Here is a 17303-nt window from a genome sequence, read left to right as displayed (position 1 = left end):
AAGAGATAAGCCTTCTGTCCTTACTAAGTACCATTCCAAGACAAGTTCTTGTATGCAACAGTGCTATAATAAAGCTTCTTCATATAACATCTTTATTAAATAAAAGCTGTATGCCCTTAGGGAGAGAGTGGTACAAAGTGTATAATCTTCGACTTTGCATATTGAAATTCAGCTATCAGACCTTGCAAACGAAATTCAGAGACATCTTAAAATGGAGGATGACCTTAATATTTTCCTAAAAGAAATGATTAATGTGGGGACCATTAATTTCACCCATACTCTATTCCCCAAACAGCTTCATCCATCTTGAAAAAGGCCTTTCACTTTCAAGGGTAAATGATACAAAATTTTAATACAATTATGAACAATCAGGTAGGTAATTTATGTTTGTTATGTGTAATAAAATACATAATTAAACATCACCCCATAATTAATCAAGGCATTAAAACCTGGAAATGGTAGAAGCTACTCTCCAGCAGCATCCTGAGTTGGGGAGATTATTTATAAATAGTTGCATAGTCTTAAGACAGTTTTATTCCCGTCTCATTTTCTCCAAGTGTCATTGGATAGGTCAGTCTTGATTATATACTGCATTTGGAAACATCCTTTAAGCAGAGAGAGCCAAGGCGACTCTCCTAAGCTTTTCAGATTAAATCTTGGGAGTCAAAATTTGAGTCCATATATAATGCTGATCCACTTCAAGGTAAATCAAATAGAATGACTTTTATCATACATATCAGTCAGTTAGTCCAAGTGTGTGCCTCAATTTTTTCATCAGAACCCTATAGAAGATAAAATGGGGAATAAGCCATTTCTTTTTGTGATTGTGCAGCAATGGTCAAAAGAGAAATTTCAGATTCACCTACCAGTCTTACAGAATTTTGTCAGTTGAGATGAGCAAATAGTTAAAACAAGCTGCACTGAGTACTTTATTAATGATGATGATCACAATAAAATAATGAGTAAATGTTTCCCAGGTCTTATGTGAAGCACTTTGGATCCATCTGCCTGTTTAATCCTCACCAGAGTCCTGTAAGTGGTTCCTAACCTTTATGGCACCAGGAGCTGTTTTTGTGGAAGGTAATTTTTCCACGGAGCACAGCAGGGAGATGGTTTCAGGATGATTCAAGCATATTACGCTTATTTGTGCATTTTATTCTATTTCTATTGTTATTACATCATTTCCACCTCAGATCATCAGGCAATAGATCCCATAGGTTGGGGACCCCTGCTAGGTGCATGCCTGTTAAATCACTTCAGTCGTGTCTGACTCTTTACGACCCTCTGGACGGTAGCCTACCGGGCTCCTCTGTCCATGGGATTCTTTAGGCAAGCACATTGGCGTTGGGTTACCGTGCCCTCCTCCAGGGAATCTTCTAAACCCAGAGATCAAACCCACTTCTCTTCTGTCTCCTGCATTGACAGGCAGGTTCTTTACCACTAGCACCACCTGGGAAGGTAAATGTTGTTGTTATTGGGTCACAGGTGAGGAAATGGAGGCCCAGGGAAGTTAGGTCAGAGCACGATCTCTCTAGAAGTTTTAGAAAAGGGTGGAAAAACTAAAGAATATAATAGGAACTGCATGTGATGTCTGCGTGTGTGTGAGAGAGGTGTTCTCTTCGAACTGGCCAGGGTTTGCTTTTAAACTTTGTGTTGATGCCATGATAAAGAGGACTCACACGTAATAGACATTTTATACCATTGAATGAAACTGAAGGTTCCCAGCAGGCTCTCGGCTGGTTTTCTCCTGGAGGAGTCAGAATGTCTGAGTTGATGATTATACTGAAGGGTAAAAACCTTCTGCATTACCATATCTGTCAGGGAGAAGGATGGATAAGTGCAGAGGGAAGGTTCACTGAGCTGCCCTCATCAGGGATAATCATATTCCTTCCTTATTTTCAAGGAGTGCCCCATTTGAGAGCTGAAGACAAGAGGTATTGATTGAGTGTGTTCAGAAAACCTATGAATGAACCCTGCAGGGAGTTTACCAAGTGTGGAGGCTTCTCAAAACACAAACCTGAGAACAGTGGATTGCGCTTGACCGTGTCTATCACATGTTCTTAGGGATGCTTCACGTGTCTTGGGGGTGAGTGTGATGGTTAGGGCTCATTGCATTTCCGGAACTCTGTGGTGTCTGTCCACGTGTGGCCACAAAACTTCCCTTCCTCTTTGGTTAATCTCACTGGGCTGGTGACATTCTTCACAATATACCATCTATATCTAGAGCTCTTCTGCCTCTGTTTATGCCTCTGTTTTCTTCTGGAAGGCTCTTTACTATTCCTTAAGACATGAGTGAGTCCATCACTGTGGACCTAGTAGCTCCATGTTCTGCTTCCCTTCTTTCGTGTCTGCAGCCCCAGGTGGAGGTGTGATGGTTATGGGGAAGTAGAGACAGGACTGAGCTGGGCCTGAGGGCCTTACATGTGAGAGTGGATCCAGCACAGAGACATCTGACAGCAGGAGGTAGATCCAGTTAATGAGGCACTGGCTTTTGGGCCTGATAAGGGCATTCATTCATCATGATTTGGGGTCAGCCACTGTGTCAGTTAGTGGAGATTCAAAGACTTATTTTTAGTCTTCAAAGAGCCTAGTCTGGGAAGAATCATAGAGGAGTGTGAGTTCCACAAGTTATTATCTTGGGCGTCTTCTGTAGACCTCACCTGCTGGGCTGTGTTTCTGGCATAGAACGCCAGTGTTTAGAATAGAGGCCAGTAGAGTAAGGGCTTCCCTGGTGGCTCAGCAGTAAAGAATCTGATGCAGAAATCACAGGAGACTTGGGTGTGATCCCTGGGTCAAGAAGATCCCCTGAAGGGGGGGCATGGCAACCCTCTCCAGTATTCTTGCCTGAGAAATCCCAAGGACAGAGGAGCCTGGCAGGCTGTAGTCCATAGGATCACAAAGAGTCAGATATGACTGAAGCGACTTAGCATGCACACACACCACTAGAGTAAGTCCCGGGAACTGGGCTATAGGAGAATGGGTGGAAACTGAAGCTTAAAACCAGGGGGTCTTTCCTGGGGCAGTGCTTGAGCTGGCAGTGGAGCAAACTTGGAGCAGTCAGCTTGGAAGGATGGCTGCTGCTTACCTCCATCACATGTGCTGAAGACAGTATAAAGCATCTTTGTTTTGTTTCTGTTGAGCTGGGCTCTTTTCTTTTTTTTTTTTTTCTTTTCTCCTAACTTAGTTAGTGGCTGCGCTACCTTGGGGGTATTCTCTTAACTTCAGCAGCCTAGATTGCTTCATCTAAAATGAAGATTAATCATAATTTTTCTCTAGGTTATTCTAAGAATTCCATGGACATTTAACTCAGTATGCAATGTCTCATGTGTCGAAAAGTCTGAATTAATGGTGATATCATCACTAGCATCATCAAAACTATTACCATCACCATCGCCATCATAAATATTATCACCACATGTCATGGGACAGATTTTTGCTGAGCCCAACTACAGCAGAAGCAGGAATTCACACCCTCCTCCATTCTGGCACTTACATATAAACTTTATGTCAATGACCTGGGAATTCTACTTGTCTTAATAGATTACAAGTTCAAGTACATAGTATCTGGCATTTTCAGGGTATGTTGAACATAAAAATACAAAAATGACTCGGCCAGAATAAAATGTCTTCAGAAATGTCTCCAAAATCTTTGAGAGAGAGAGAGAGGGTGTGTGTGCGTCCTCAGTCCTGTCTGACTCTCTGTGGCCCTGTGGACTGTAGCCCGCCAGGGTCCTCTGTCCATGCATTGACATTTCCTACTCCCGGGGATCTTCCTAACGCAGGGATCAAACCTACATCTCTTATTCTCCTGCATTGGCAGGTGGATTTTTTTTTTTTTAACCACTGTGCCACCTGGGAAGCCTTCTGAAATCTGTAGTAAGAATTAAAAGCAGTCTCGAGTTTGTTCATTGTTATTTACCGGAGCTTTTAAACTTATGTAAATGATATGTTAAGAAACAGTTGTGTCATAATAATGATACTTGCAATGTGAAAGTAAGTGCTTTGTGATACTCTGGGCGCTTCGTTTAGAGCCATTGGACGTGATCTCATACTCTCAGTGTCCCCCAGCAACCCCACCTCCACTATCCCTCCGCCTTTTATTTACTTAAGAATGAATAAGACAAAACACTTCACAGATGTTTTCTAAATTGTCTTAAATGGTAAAAGGCATTGTCTATTTTTTCATTAAGCAAATCAGTGTATGACTCAGATCTATGTGGCCCATTGATTTCATGTGTCATAAATGTTGCTGTCCATTTTTGGTGGGTTTCTAACTCTAGTAATCATAAGAAAGAAGGCACCTGCATACCTTGTTATTTTCTGAAAAGATAGTGAATGTCCACAGAGCCAGCACATTTGTATTCATAAACACCAGCATATACAGAGCTGTTGTGTCAGGCACATTGAAAATGTGATAAATATTAATTTCTAAACGGATATTTTGTCAAGGATTTTTAGAATCAGCATTTCAGGTTTTTGTTTTTGCCCTTGGAGTTTTCTAAATGATAGAAATAAAAGTCAGCAGTCTTTAATAGGGTCTTATTTCTACATCCAGAGGTCTACCAATATTTTTTCTACGTGGTTGCAGGTCTACCCTTGATTATTAAAGAGCGGTTTTCTGCCTTTTTATCGGATTGCTCTGATTTTCATAGGTATATGGAACAAGGGTATGTGTTCGTTTTTTGTTTTTATAAATCAGTACTCACTATTTAGGGGCTTCTAAGGTGGCGCTTAATGGTAAATAACCTTCCTGCCAATGCAGGAGATGTTAGAGACGTGGGTTCGATCCCTGGGTCGGGAAGATCCCCTGGAGGATGGCATGGCAACTCACTCCAGTATTCTTGCCTGGAGAATCCCCATGGACAGAGGAGCCTGGCGGGCTGCAGTCCATAGGGTCTCAAAGAGTCGGACACGAGTGAAGTGATTTAGCATGTGCTCACTATTTTTAAGTACAAAGACAAAATGGTTTTCTCTAAGTGAAATAATAGGCAACGATATTCTAAGAACTTTACTGTGATACATATACAAGCCCTTAACTGAAAAAAATAATCCTTAAAGTTTGAAGTGTTTAAAGGAAATGACTGTTCATATAGTGGAGTCATTGTTGCATGTTTTCTATCTTGTTTGGAGTGAGCTGCTGAAGGATCCACCTAAGTGGACTGGACGACTTTTCAGTTACAAGGCTGTAGCATCTGGCTGAAGCCCTGCCTTTTGGTCCCTGGATGTTTGAAAATGGAACTTACAGTGTTCACGAGCAGGGTTTGAAACCAGCAGCTGGTGTAGACCTGGGTTTGAATCCCTGATGTGCCACCCATAACCAGCTAGGTGACTTGAGCCACCTCTCTCAGCTTTCCTGTCTCCATCTGTGAAACAGAGATAACAATCCCTACTCCACAGGTTCTGTGTGTGTGAGAGAGTATTATTAGAAGCTGTATGGAAGCATGCTCAGTCGTTAGGGCTCAGGAAATGAGCCACTCTTGCCTGGGAATTTCCAATCCAGTCGCTGCTACTCATGTCCTGCATGATTTTTGTGGACCCAGTTTTCCATTCTGTAAAATGATAGCATTATGTTAAATAGCCTCTCAAGTTACTTTAAGTTGTATAAATTCATAATTCGCCTACTTGTCCAGGAAGGAAAAACTGGGATCTGCTCATATGATGTGTACTCTGTCTTTGCTTCTGGCCTTCCTGGTGAGGGGAGGGAGGAGGCGTAACACATCTACAATAGGTACATTTTCAGAGAACCACGGGACAAAGTTGTTTGCACTGAAACTCAGTTCAACATGTTGGCCTGGAATGATTCAGAAAGCAATCTGGGGGTATGGTTGCCATGCTGGCACTGATAAAGAGGAAGGAAGAGAAGAGATTTGGACTGGGGATCTTTACTCCATCCTCACTGAGTGATTCTGACAAAGTAATCAGTTTGTACAAGGCTTATTTTCCTTATCTTTAAAATGAAACAAAGATTGCCTATTTGTTATAAAGATTAAATGTAGTAGGCATAGAAATGAGGGCTGGCTGGGTGGCGCCAGTGGTAAAGAACCCACCTTCCAACGCAGGAGACATAAGAGAAAATAGTTTCATGCATGAAACACATTGTATGTTACTAGGGAAGGTTGCTTTCCTTTCTTAAAATCATCTTTCTCACTTCCCTTTAACTGGCCCTCCATTCCGTAAACAATTTCACTCTTACTTGATGGAAAGTCTTCAACCAAAGGGCGGCAAAAAACGGTTGAGGTTCTACACTCGATATGATTAGGGTGGAGTGATGTTGCCAGGAGAATTCTGCGGAGGAGGAAGAACCCCTGACATAAAGGGCCCTCCTAGGTCCTGTGGGGAACATGATTCCTCCGGGTTGCTGAGGGGCTCTTCTGTGAACCATGCAGTCTGGAGAAGGACTCGGGGAAGACTCATGGACGTATAAAGAGAGAAAGACTTCTTTTTTATTAGGGGAAGTGCAGATGATTTAATATTACTGGGACATAATGTGCAAGGAAAGGAATAGAAGGACCTGAGCAGAAAACAAGGGCTGGATCAGAGAAACTTACATATGGTGAGTCATCGGAGGATTTTCAAAACTCCGGAGTGATGTGATCAGGTTAGCAGTGAGATCATTCTGTCAGCAGCGTGGGGGATGAATTGAAAGAAGGTGAGACTACAGACTTAAGATCAGCCAGGGCCTGACTTCAGACATCTACTGAGAAATGACGAGGCCCTGAACTAAGGTGTCGACACAGGGAAAAAGCTAGTCTGAAAGATAGTTTAGGCATTGAAATTGACAAATGATGATTGCCTGTCTGGGAGGTAAAACAAACTGGCATCCAGATAACTCTCAGGGATCCAGTTTGGCCCTTTAGATCGGCTCCCTCTGAGATCCCAAAGGCCCTTGCTCCCATAGTGTTCTTGCTAGTCCGCTTTGGTGGGAGAAGTCAGTTTTTCTGCAACAATTCCACTGCATTCTTTTTTAGCCCACACTTACCTCATGACTTGAATTATTCTTGTTTGTGTTAGCAACGTCTCTTCCCACTTGAATTTAAACTTGCATGAAGCCCCAGTTTAATGCATCCTTGAATCCCCCATAAGGCCGGTCAATTGTCTTAATTATGTGCTGCTTGTCACTTGACAGGTACATTTGACATATGTCCCATGTCTTCTTCTAGGCCACTGATTAAATTGTTTTTAAAGGCACTGGTCTCAGGAATGTCTCCTGCAGAATGCCATTTATGTCCTGCTAGATGATTATTTTCCATCTTCTGATTTCTTTCCTTTTCTTAATTTGATTCATTGCTCTGATCCCTAGACTGTTTTCTCCAAGCTCATTGACACCCAGGAGAAATATGCAGAAATGTTAAATTCTACTTGGATTAATTAAAACTGTTGTCACTTCCAGGTTCTTCACACATTGACACTTCTGTGTCCTTGCATGCTGTGTGCTAAGGTTACTCAGTGGTGTCCGACTCTTTGCGACCCAATAGACCGTAGCCCAGCAGGCTCCTCTGTCCATGGGGTTCTCCAGGCATGAACACTGGAGTGGGTTGCCATGCCCTCCTCCAGGAGATGTTCCCAACCTAGGAACAGAACCTGTGTCTCTTAAGTCTCCCGCGTTGGCAGGCGAGTTCTTTGCCACTAGTGCCACCTGGGAAGCCCTCTGTGACCTTGAAGAGGATTAATCAAGTTTCATCTGTTTAGCTTTAAAGGTGCTGAGTGCAGGCTAGCACCTCCTTCAGGAGACCTGAATGTGCTTCTGTGAACCTTGCTTTACAGAACTCGGATTTGTGAAAAACAAGCCTGCCAAGGTGCAATGAAAAGAATACTTCTTGACAGTGAGACAGGAAACTTGGACTTCGGTGGTGGTTTGGCCACAGGCTCTCTGCACAACCCTGGGAAAGTCACTTCCCCATTTGGGTTTCAGTGTCCTCATCAGTAAAATCAAAGTGTTAGACTAGAGTTAATAGAACTCTCTAGAATTCAAATACTATTAGATATCTTAAAGTAGACTTGATAGCTCCAAGAGCATCTTACACTTTTAGGTATGCCTGGTCCTACAGAGCAGGGCAGGAAGCAAGGAAAGCCTGGCTGGCCCCAGGACCTAGAAGCAGAAGGGAATAAAGGGAGAAATAACCAAACCTAAGTCCAGAGGTTCCAGGGAAGCATGCCAGTTGAAAAGGCAAGGCACAGAATCCAAAGGGTATATAGTCTTAGAGAGCAGGTGGTCATCTAAACAGTCAGATGGCAAGGGGGGTAGGGGGGATTGTGGTCCCAGCAGGCAGACAGTAAAAGGCAAGGAGGGAACCCGGCAGCATGTAACGCTCAGGAGTCAGAGTCATGGAAGTCTGTCAGGGATTAGCAGGGTCCTGGCCACCTGCCTGGGTTCATGGGCAGGGCAGAGATTAAAAAGGGAGAAAGGGGAGGGGAATAAACAGGAGCAAGACCCAGTTCCAGGCTTGGCCAGCCTGACATATTAGGCAGGTCTCCAAAAGGGAGATGCAGGCAGAGAGGAGCAAGACAGAAGGTGAGTTCTCAGAACTGGGCCACCAGGTGGGAGCTGAGTTGCAGAAGGCCAGTTATAAGAACTGGGGCAAAAGGGCGGAGCCGGAATAAGGGAAGGAAGGTTAATGCTGAAGCCTCGAGTTTTAGAATTTGGGAGACTCTGGGGTCTCTTCTAATCCACGGCTTTCAGGAAGCAGTGATTTCTCCCATCTCCTGCTGCCCATCTTCTACGATTGACTAACAGCCTCCTTTCCCTTCCCCAGCCCCTCTCCTCCCATCTGTCTCTCTGTCCTCATCAGTTTCACTGAGGATGTATTAAATGCAAAGTAAGCAAGAGTAAGGGACACTCTTGGGAAAGAGCTCTAGCAACGGGAAAATGGAAAATCACAAATTTCATAAATCACAATTTTGATAAATGCAGCAAATAAGTATGTGCAGGGCTGCCCTGGTGGCTCAGACAGTAAAGAATCCACCTGCCAATGCAGGAGATGCAGGTTTGATCCCTGGGTCAGGAAGATCCCCTGGAGAACAAAATGTCAAACCACTCCAGTTTTCTTGCCTGGAAAATCCCATAGATGGAGGAGCCTGGCAGGCTACAGTCCACGGGGTCACAAAAGAGTTGGACATGACTGAGCGACTTCACTTTCACACCTTTCGGGTATGTGCAAGGTACAGGCATGCTGAGCAGTTAGAAGCTAATCCCATCCAGAGGAAGTTAGGACCATGTCCCAGAGGAAGCAGTCTTTGAACAGAACCTTGAAGGACAGGTGGGAGATGGACACACTGGGTGGAGGGAACTGGCTTTGTGTGTGGACATGGAATGGACACATTCAGGGGATATAAGGGGTTAAGAGTGGTGACTGCATGGGGCTGGGGTTGGGTGTTCTCAGAGATCAGTGAGGGAAGTATATGGGGGATTTTCCAAAAGCAAGTGTACTAGAGTTGATTACAAGGAAAATAACGCTCTTGGCGGAAGAGAGGGTAAGATGGAGCATGGTGGTAGCAAGTGAGACCAAGGAGGAGGCCATTACTCACGGTCCTGGCAAGAGTCAGCAGGGATGGCACCAAGGCTATAGCAAAGGAGATGAACACAAGCATCCAGTCTAAGGAAAAGAGGCACACAGAGATGCAGCCAAAGGAAGTCATGAGCAGTTGTGAGGAGTCCAGGGTGAAAAATGAGGAAACAGGATTGAATCTTTCCTTCAGTGTCACGGCGTGAAACCTTCTCTGTCTCCATGTTCAGTAGCACCTTCATCAAATTCCCAGTCTCCCTTCCCGGATTTTTTTTTTCTCCTTAGTGCTCTCTAGTATCTATTATACCATATATTTTATTTATCTTGTCTTCTATCTCCTCGCAGTAGAAGGTCGCTCTCTGAGGACCAAACTTTTGTCATTTAAGGTCACTATTTTACCCTTATATCCCTTGCATATAGGACATCCCCTGGGGTGTGTGTGTGTGTGTGCGTGCGCGCGTGTGCGCTTAGTCACTAAGTCCTGTCTGACTCTTCTTGTGACTGCAGGGACTGTAGCCCGCCAGGCTCCTCTGTCCACGGGATTCTGCAGGCAAGAATACTGGGGTGGGTTGCCATTTCCTTCTCCAGGGGATCTTCCCAAACCTGGGACTAAAAGCACATCTCCTGCATTGGCGGCAATATAGTAGACAGTGAACACTGGATGCATGAAATCAAGGCACCAGCAGCCAAGGACCAAAACTTGCAGCACAGAGAGACATACAGGCATAGGATATTTGACATTAACCCTGGAGACCAGACTAGACACTTGATTTTACAGAAGGCAGAAGCGATTCTTACAAGGTTGCACACAGAGCATATCAAGCGGAGATAATAGGAAGTGAAGGGTCTACAAGTGTGTGTGTCCTGGTCTCCCAGAGGCTGATTGACATGCAGGAGAGGAAGTAAGGGTGAAAGTGTTACAGCCTGGCTGTTGAAGACACTGCGGCTACAGGTCGTTCCTGATCTCACAAAACTGAAACTGGCCAACATCAAAGAATGAAACCCTTAGATTTCCTTTTGTAACTGAGACAAACTGAAACAATTGTTTCTTCCATTTTGTCCTTTGTTGTCCCCATTTGTAAATCTCTGTTCTGGACCCCACTCCCAACAACCCCCCGCACACATCAGCCATTGTTACGAGAATAAAGGAGCCTCTGAATTTGGGTATAATATATCAACACCGCATCTCGTCCACAGTACAATAGTATTTCTGTTTCCTTCCTGTTTTCTTTTCCCCTCAATAAACATTAGCACTCGGCAAACACCAAGCCATTTGGTCTATAAAATGTGAATGGCATCATTTGGTTATTTTTTGTATCTAGAAATGTTAAAGATTTTAAAAGATATGAGGATTTGAAAGTGTGTGAAAAGTTAGATTGCTCCTTAATTTTTCATCGATGTGTCTTTCTGCTCATTGTTTCTTTCATGGGTTTGTTCTCTTGTTCAGCATGTATTTCCTTTGCATTTCCTAGCTATGAAGATTTGGGTTGTTGGGAGTTCAAAACTAAATCAAAGAGTTTACAACCCGGTAAAAAGAAGATCAAGCAAAAACAAATTTTAATTATTTAATAAATATGTATCTAATTTGTGTCTTCCCTATTTATATTAAAGTCCTTTAACAAATACTTGTCGATACCTGCATATCCAGTCATTGTATTAGAAAATGTGGATCCAGTAGGAAGTAAGACAAATGCAAATGCCTGTCCTTATAGAAATTACAGATGAGCTGAGGACAGACAGTGTGTACTTCAGTGAAAAATTGTGTGAGGGGTGCGTGCTTTACCTCGGCTTCTTTAAGAGAAGCTTCTTCAAAGATGTGGTATTTGAGTTGAACTCAAAAGAGTGAATAAAAATGAACTAGGTAAAGGAGGGGTGGAAATGGGGAGAGGAAGTCAAGGTAGAGGGAACAGCACGCCCTGAGAAGGAAAGGCATTTCTCACTAAGAGATTAAAAGACGACCAGGATGGGTGGGAGCAGCAAGGGGAAGTTAGACCAGAAAGTAGGACTGTGTGTTTTTATCACACCCACAGCAAAACCATATTGCATAGAATGCTATAAACTACAACATGGATTTTGCTCTTCTGCCTCAGGGTGATGGGAAATCAATAAAGGATATAAACACAAGAAAGGATGATAAAACTTTATCTTTGGAGGACTGGACTGAGAGAAAAGTAAATGGTATGGGGAAAATAAGGGATGCAAGCATAATACAATAAAATTCAAAAGATCACTTCCTCTGAGAACACTGAAGAAGTTACTAATGGAAGAGGTGCCTTTGGACCTGAGCCTTGAAGAAGGAAGAGGATGAAGGCATGTAGGAGTAGGAGCTGTGAATCACCAAGGACATTTTCAACAGAAGGCCAACCTGGGGGAGGTCAGTTCAGTTCAGTTCAGGCACTCAGTCATGTCTGACTCTTTGAACCCCATGAATCACAGCACGCCAGGCCTCCCTGTCCATCACCAACTCCCAGAGTTCACTCAAACTCATGTCCATCGAGTCAGTGATGCCATCCAGCCATCTCATTCTCTGTCGTCCCTTTCATCTCCTGCCCCCAATCCCTCCCAGCATCAGAGTCTTTCCCAGTGAGTCAACTCTTCGCATGAGGTGGCCAAAGTATTGGAGTTTCAGCTTTAGCATCAGTCCTTCCAATGAACACCCAGGATTGATCTGCTTTAGAATGGACTGGTTGGATCTCCTTGCAGTCCAAGGGACTCTCAAGAGTCTTCTCCAGCACCCCAGTTCAAAAGCATCAATTCTTCGGCAGTCAGCTTTCTTCACAGTCCAACTCTCACATCCATACATGACCACTGGAAAAACCATAGCCTTGACTAGATGGACCTTGGTTGGCAAAGTAATGTCTCTGCTTTTTAATATGCTCTCTAGGTTGTTCATAACTTTCCTTCCAAGGAGTAAGTGTCTTTTAATTTTATGGCTGCAATCAGCATCTGCAGTGATTTTGGAGCCCCCAAAAAATAAAGTCTGACACTGTTTCCACTGTTTCCCCATCTATTTCCCATGAAGTGATGGGACCAGATGCCATGATCTTTGTTTTCTGAATGTTGAGCTTCAAGCCAACCTTTTCACTCTCCTCTTTCACTTTCATCAAGAGGCTTTTGAGTTCCTCTTCACTTTCTGCCATAAGGGTGGTGTCATCTGCATATCTGAGGTTATTGATATTTCTCCCAGCAATCTTGATTCTAGCTTGTGCTTCTTCCAGCCCAGCGTTCCTCATGATGTACTCTGCATAGAAGTTAAATAAGCAGGGTGACAATATACAACCTTGACGTACTCCTTTTCCTATTTGTAACCAGTCTGTTGTTCCATGTCCAGTTCTAACTGTTGCTTCCTGACCTGCATATAGGTTTCTCAAGAGGCAGGTCAGGTGCTCTGGGATTCCCATCTCTTTCAGAATGTTCCACAGTTTATTGTGATCGACACAGTCAAAGGCTTTGGCATAGTCAATGAAGCAGAAATAGATGCTCTTCTGGAACTCTCTTGCTTTCTCCATGATCCAGCGGATGTTGGCAATTTGATCTCTGGTGCCTCTGCCTTTTCTAAAACCTGCTTGAACATCTGGGAGTTCACGGTTCACATATTGCTGAAGCCTGGCTTGGAGAATTTTGAGCATGACTTTACTAGCGTGTGAGATGAGTGCAATTGTGCGGTAGTTTGAGCATTCTTTGGCATTGCCTTTCTTTGGGATTGGGATGAAGACTGACCTTTTCTGCAAAAGCATGTGGGTAATGGCAAGGCAATGGTTCTGACTGGATTATAGGACAGACAGCTGAGTGACATGAGTGAGGAATAGATTGACAATAAGTAGGGAGGGTGGAAAGGTTCGAACATCCAACTGTTTTTATTTCATTGTGTAACTAAGCAGGAGTCTTTGAAGGATTTGACTTTCCTGGTGACTCAGCGGTAAAAAATCTGCCTGCAATGCAATAGATGTGGGTTTGATCCCTGGGTAGGGAAGGTCCCCTGGAGGAGGGCATGGCAAGCCACTTCAGGATCCCTGCCTGAAGAATCCCATGGACAGATGAGCCTGATGGGCTACAGTCCCTGGGGTCACACAGAGTCGGCCACGACTGTAGTGACTGAGCATGCCTGCACATTGAAGGATTCCAAGCTGACAGTGCCTGATCATATCTGTTTTCAGACACGATCTGTTTTCAGATCATATGCTGTAATCACACAGCAAAGTGCAAGGGGGATAGGAAAGAATAGAGTTTGGACGGAATAAGAACAGCTGGGAGTCTATCACAAAAGACTTGGCTGAAGCCAATGGAGGGTTGAATGAGGGTTGTAGTAGTGGGAATGGAAAGGATATGAAAAATACTATGGAGGTGAAACAAACAGGAGTAGACAACCGATTGGCTATGAGAGAACACGGAAGAGGTTTAAAAACTGCTTAATGTTGTCAACACCTCACTTCATTTGATCTTCAGTGCAAAATGTGAGGGAGGTAATACATGGGGTGTCCTGGAATACAGACTGACTGCCTCATGATCTCTTGCCTACATGCCTGCATAGTTGTGCCACTATGTAGCAGTTTTTGGATGACTCCCAAATGAACTGAGTTTTAAATGTTAACCTACTAACAATTATCTCCATGCCCTATTAGCAATCAACTGTACCATCTGTTCCTACCAGTAAAACATATCTTCTGGAAAAATGAGAATGGTGAAATATTAGATGTTAAAACAGACTGAGAACTTTATAGCACTGCATACTCTGGGAAAAAATAGGGTGGGAAAGAATTTCCACTTTTTTGTTATATAAAGCTTGTACTAAGACACACAAAATATATAAGAAGTTCTATGACTTACATTGCCCATTTTTTTAAAAAATGAAAGAACAATCTTGAAATGATTCAAATGAGAAGGCAGTGCTTCTTTGGAAAATCTAGTGAAAAAAATCTCTGGACTTCCAATAGAATAAGAATTTCAAATTCACCTCTATTATTTTTAGAGATATAAGCTGTATTTTCACTTAAGGTCTCTGGGTCTTAGATTTCCTGTCTGTCAAATGAAGATACCAACACCTGTCCTGCCTAAGGAATAGATTTGTTAAAAGGATCAAGTGACTTGATGTATGTGATTGATAATAATCACAATATCAGACCTAGCAAAAGACACTTCATTGTAAAAATTCAAATGTCACAGACCTGATCTATGAGCTTCTAAACATGTATCATTGACCAATAGGGAAAAAGCGTTATATTAGATAATGAAGGTTGATAGACAAAGAAAGCTTGATCACTGGGTTTTTCATTAGAATCCCAAAATAATTGGTCATGTTATGTGTTACATCACAAAAGGGTGCTACACCTGTGTTGTGAAAATGGTGGTTTTTAAAATATGGTCCTTGGACTAGCAAAACCACGGACTTGCGAAAAATGCAAATGATCAGACTCGCCCTCGGCATATACTGTGTCAGAAACTCTGAGGGTGGTGCTCATAGTTTTGTGATTTAAAAGTCTCTTCAGGGAATTCTTATGAATGCTAAGATTTGAGAACCACTGATACAGAGGAAAAGACCTGGACTCTATACTCAAGCTGAGTCAAATTTAAGCTCTGGCCTTTAACCCTGCAATGACCTTAAACTTCAGTTCAGTCACACAGTTGTTCTGACTCTTCCAGAACCCACAGACTGCAGCACGCCAGGCCTCCCTGTCCATCACCAACTCCCGGAGTCTACTCAAACTCCTATCCATCGCATTGGTGATGCCACTCAACCATCTCATGCTCTGTCGTCCCCTTCGCCTCCTGTCTTCAATCTTTCCCAGCAACAGGGTTTTTTCCAATGAGTCAGTTCTCCACATCAGGTGGCCAAAGTATTGGAGCTTCAGCTTCAGCCTCAGTCCTTCCAATGAATATTCAGGACTGATCTCCTTTAGGATGGACTGGTTGGATCTCCTTGCAGTCCAAGGGTCTCTCAAGAGTATTCTCTAACACCACAGTTCAATAGCATGAATTCTTTGACACTCAGCTTTCTTTATAGTCCAACTCTCACATCCATAAATGACTACTGGAAAAACCATAGCTTTTACTAGACGGACCTTTGTTAGTAATGTCTCTGCTTTTTAATATGCTGTCTAGGTTGGTGATAACTCTTCCAAGCAGCAAGGGTCTTGAACTTATTCTTTATCCTCGCTGTAGTGGGAGATTCAGAGGCATATAATAATATAGATGCATCTTATCCCTCTTAAAACACTGGCCTAGTGGCTAAGCCGACATAATATCTGTTAATTATTTTCCTACATAAAACTTTTCTTTCTTTATTCCCCCTCCTCCTTTTTTTTTTTTTTGTAAAAATTTCTTTGGATGAAAATAATGTTAAAATAATTGAATTTTTGGTTAAGCTGTTGGACCTCAGAGAGAAATGGCTTTTCTGAAAACTTATATAGGAAAAAACAAGGACTTTTTTTGACATTTCAAACATAATTTTCGAAGTATATAGGCTGCTCTGTAGATATGTGCAATTTATGCTTTCAAAATTCATATTAGTGCCTGTATCTTATGAAAGTTCACCTGCTTCAGTCATATCAAACATGCAGCTGAAAGACAGCACCTGTGAAAATGACTTGAGTTCTCTTTAAGCGTGTATCGATAGCAGTAAAGTGTAGCAGTTATTTGAGGGCACCACCTAAAATGACTCTGCTGCTAAGCGTAAGATTAAGACAAGAGGGCAGGTCAGAGTCTAGTACATTTTTTTTTTCTTCTGCTAGAAATGAGCTCCGTAGATGTTTACATTAAGTCCTAAACTATTTAAGAGTACCAAAGAAATTTTCAATGAAGCCTTTTAGACAAGGAGGCCAGAGGAGATTGTTCTATTCAACAGCTATTTATAGAGTACCTACCATGTATCAGGCACTCTTCTAAGTGCTGGACAAACAAAAGTGAGCAAAACAGAAGCAGTTCTTGTCCTCATTGAAGGAACAGCATAGCAGGAAGAAGGACATTAAACAAATGATCACAAAAATAGGTACATAATTATAAGTTGTGATAAGTTCTAAAAAAAAAAAAGTACAGGGCGTTTTGAAAGCATGCAATAGGGGGATCCATAAGTCTCTGCCCTTGAAGAGCTTACAACCTTCTTAAATATGCTTTGCATCTTTTATGCTTGAAGTAGGACAGATTGACCAGAGTTTTAGCTACTAAATAACTGTCCTGCTGCCTGACCTTAGGAAAATTACTTAAACTCATCAGGATTCAGTTTCTCAACCATAAAATGGAACAGAAATGCCAACCTGGTAGGGCTGTTACAAGGATTAAATTAAAGAAAAAAGAGAACTGTGTGCTTGGTACATAGTGAGTAGTTCCATGAGTGTTGCTGATGCTGCTACTGCTGCTAAGTCACTTCGGTCGTGTCTGACTCTGTGCGACCCCATAGACGCCAGCCCACCAGGCTCCCCCGTCCCTGGGTTTCTCCAGGCAAGAACATTGGAGTGGGTTGCCATTTTCTTCTCCAGTGCATGAAAGTGAAAAGTGAAAGAGAAGTCGCTCAGTCATGTCTGACTCTTAGCAACCCCATGGACTGCAGCCTACCAGGCTCCTCCGTCCATGGCATTTTCCAGGCAAGAGTACTGGAGTGGGGTGCCATTGCCTTCTCCATGAGTGTTAAGTATGCTAAACAGGAGAAGGAGGATGGGATGGTGACAGCAGTGATGATGCAGTAGTCGTTGGGACAGGGCAAAGTTAGTAACTTAAAATTCTGTACTCTTAGTACTCAGGCTAATATTAGTTCTTAGAGGGGGAACAAAATACATGGGTCTCACCTGGTGGCTCAGATGGTAAAGA

At 42.9% G+C, this 17303-nt stretch overlaps 1 protein-coding gene across 5 annotated transcripts in view; it reads left to right on the top strand.

Moving 5' to 3' along the window:
* DLG2 (discs large MAGUK scaffold protein 2) overlaps window positions 1-17303 on the top strand; it is a 1481746-nt gene that overhangs the window by 367989 nt on the left and 1096454 nt on the right. The window lies entirely within an intron of this gene.

Source organism: Moschus berezovskii, chromosome 25 (genome assembly GCF_049115385.1).
Source record: "Moschus berezovskii isolate FMDL1 chromosome 25, NW_MosBer_1.0, whole genome shotgun sequence".
NCBI lineage: Eukaryota > Metazoa > Chordata > Mammalia > Artiodactyla > Moschidae > Moschus > Moschus berezovskii.
The sequence above is the reverse complement of the archived record's forward strand: the minus strand, read 5'-3'. Positions and strand labels throughout refer to the sequence as shown.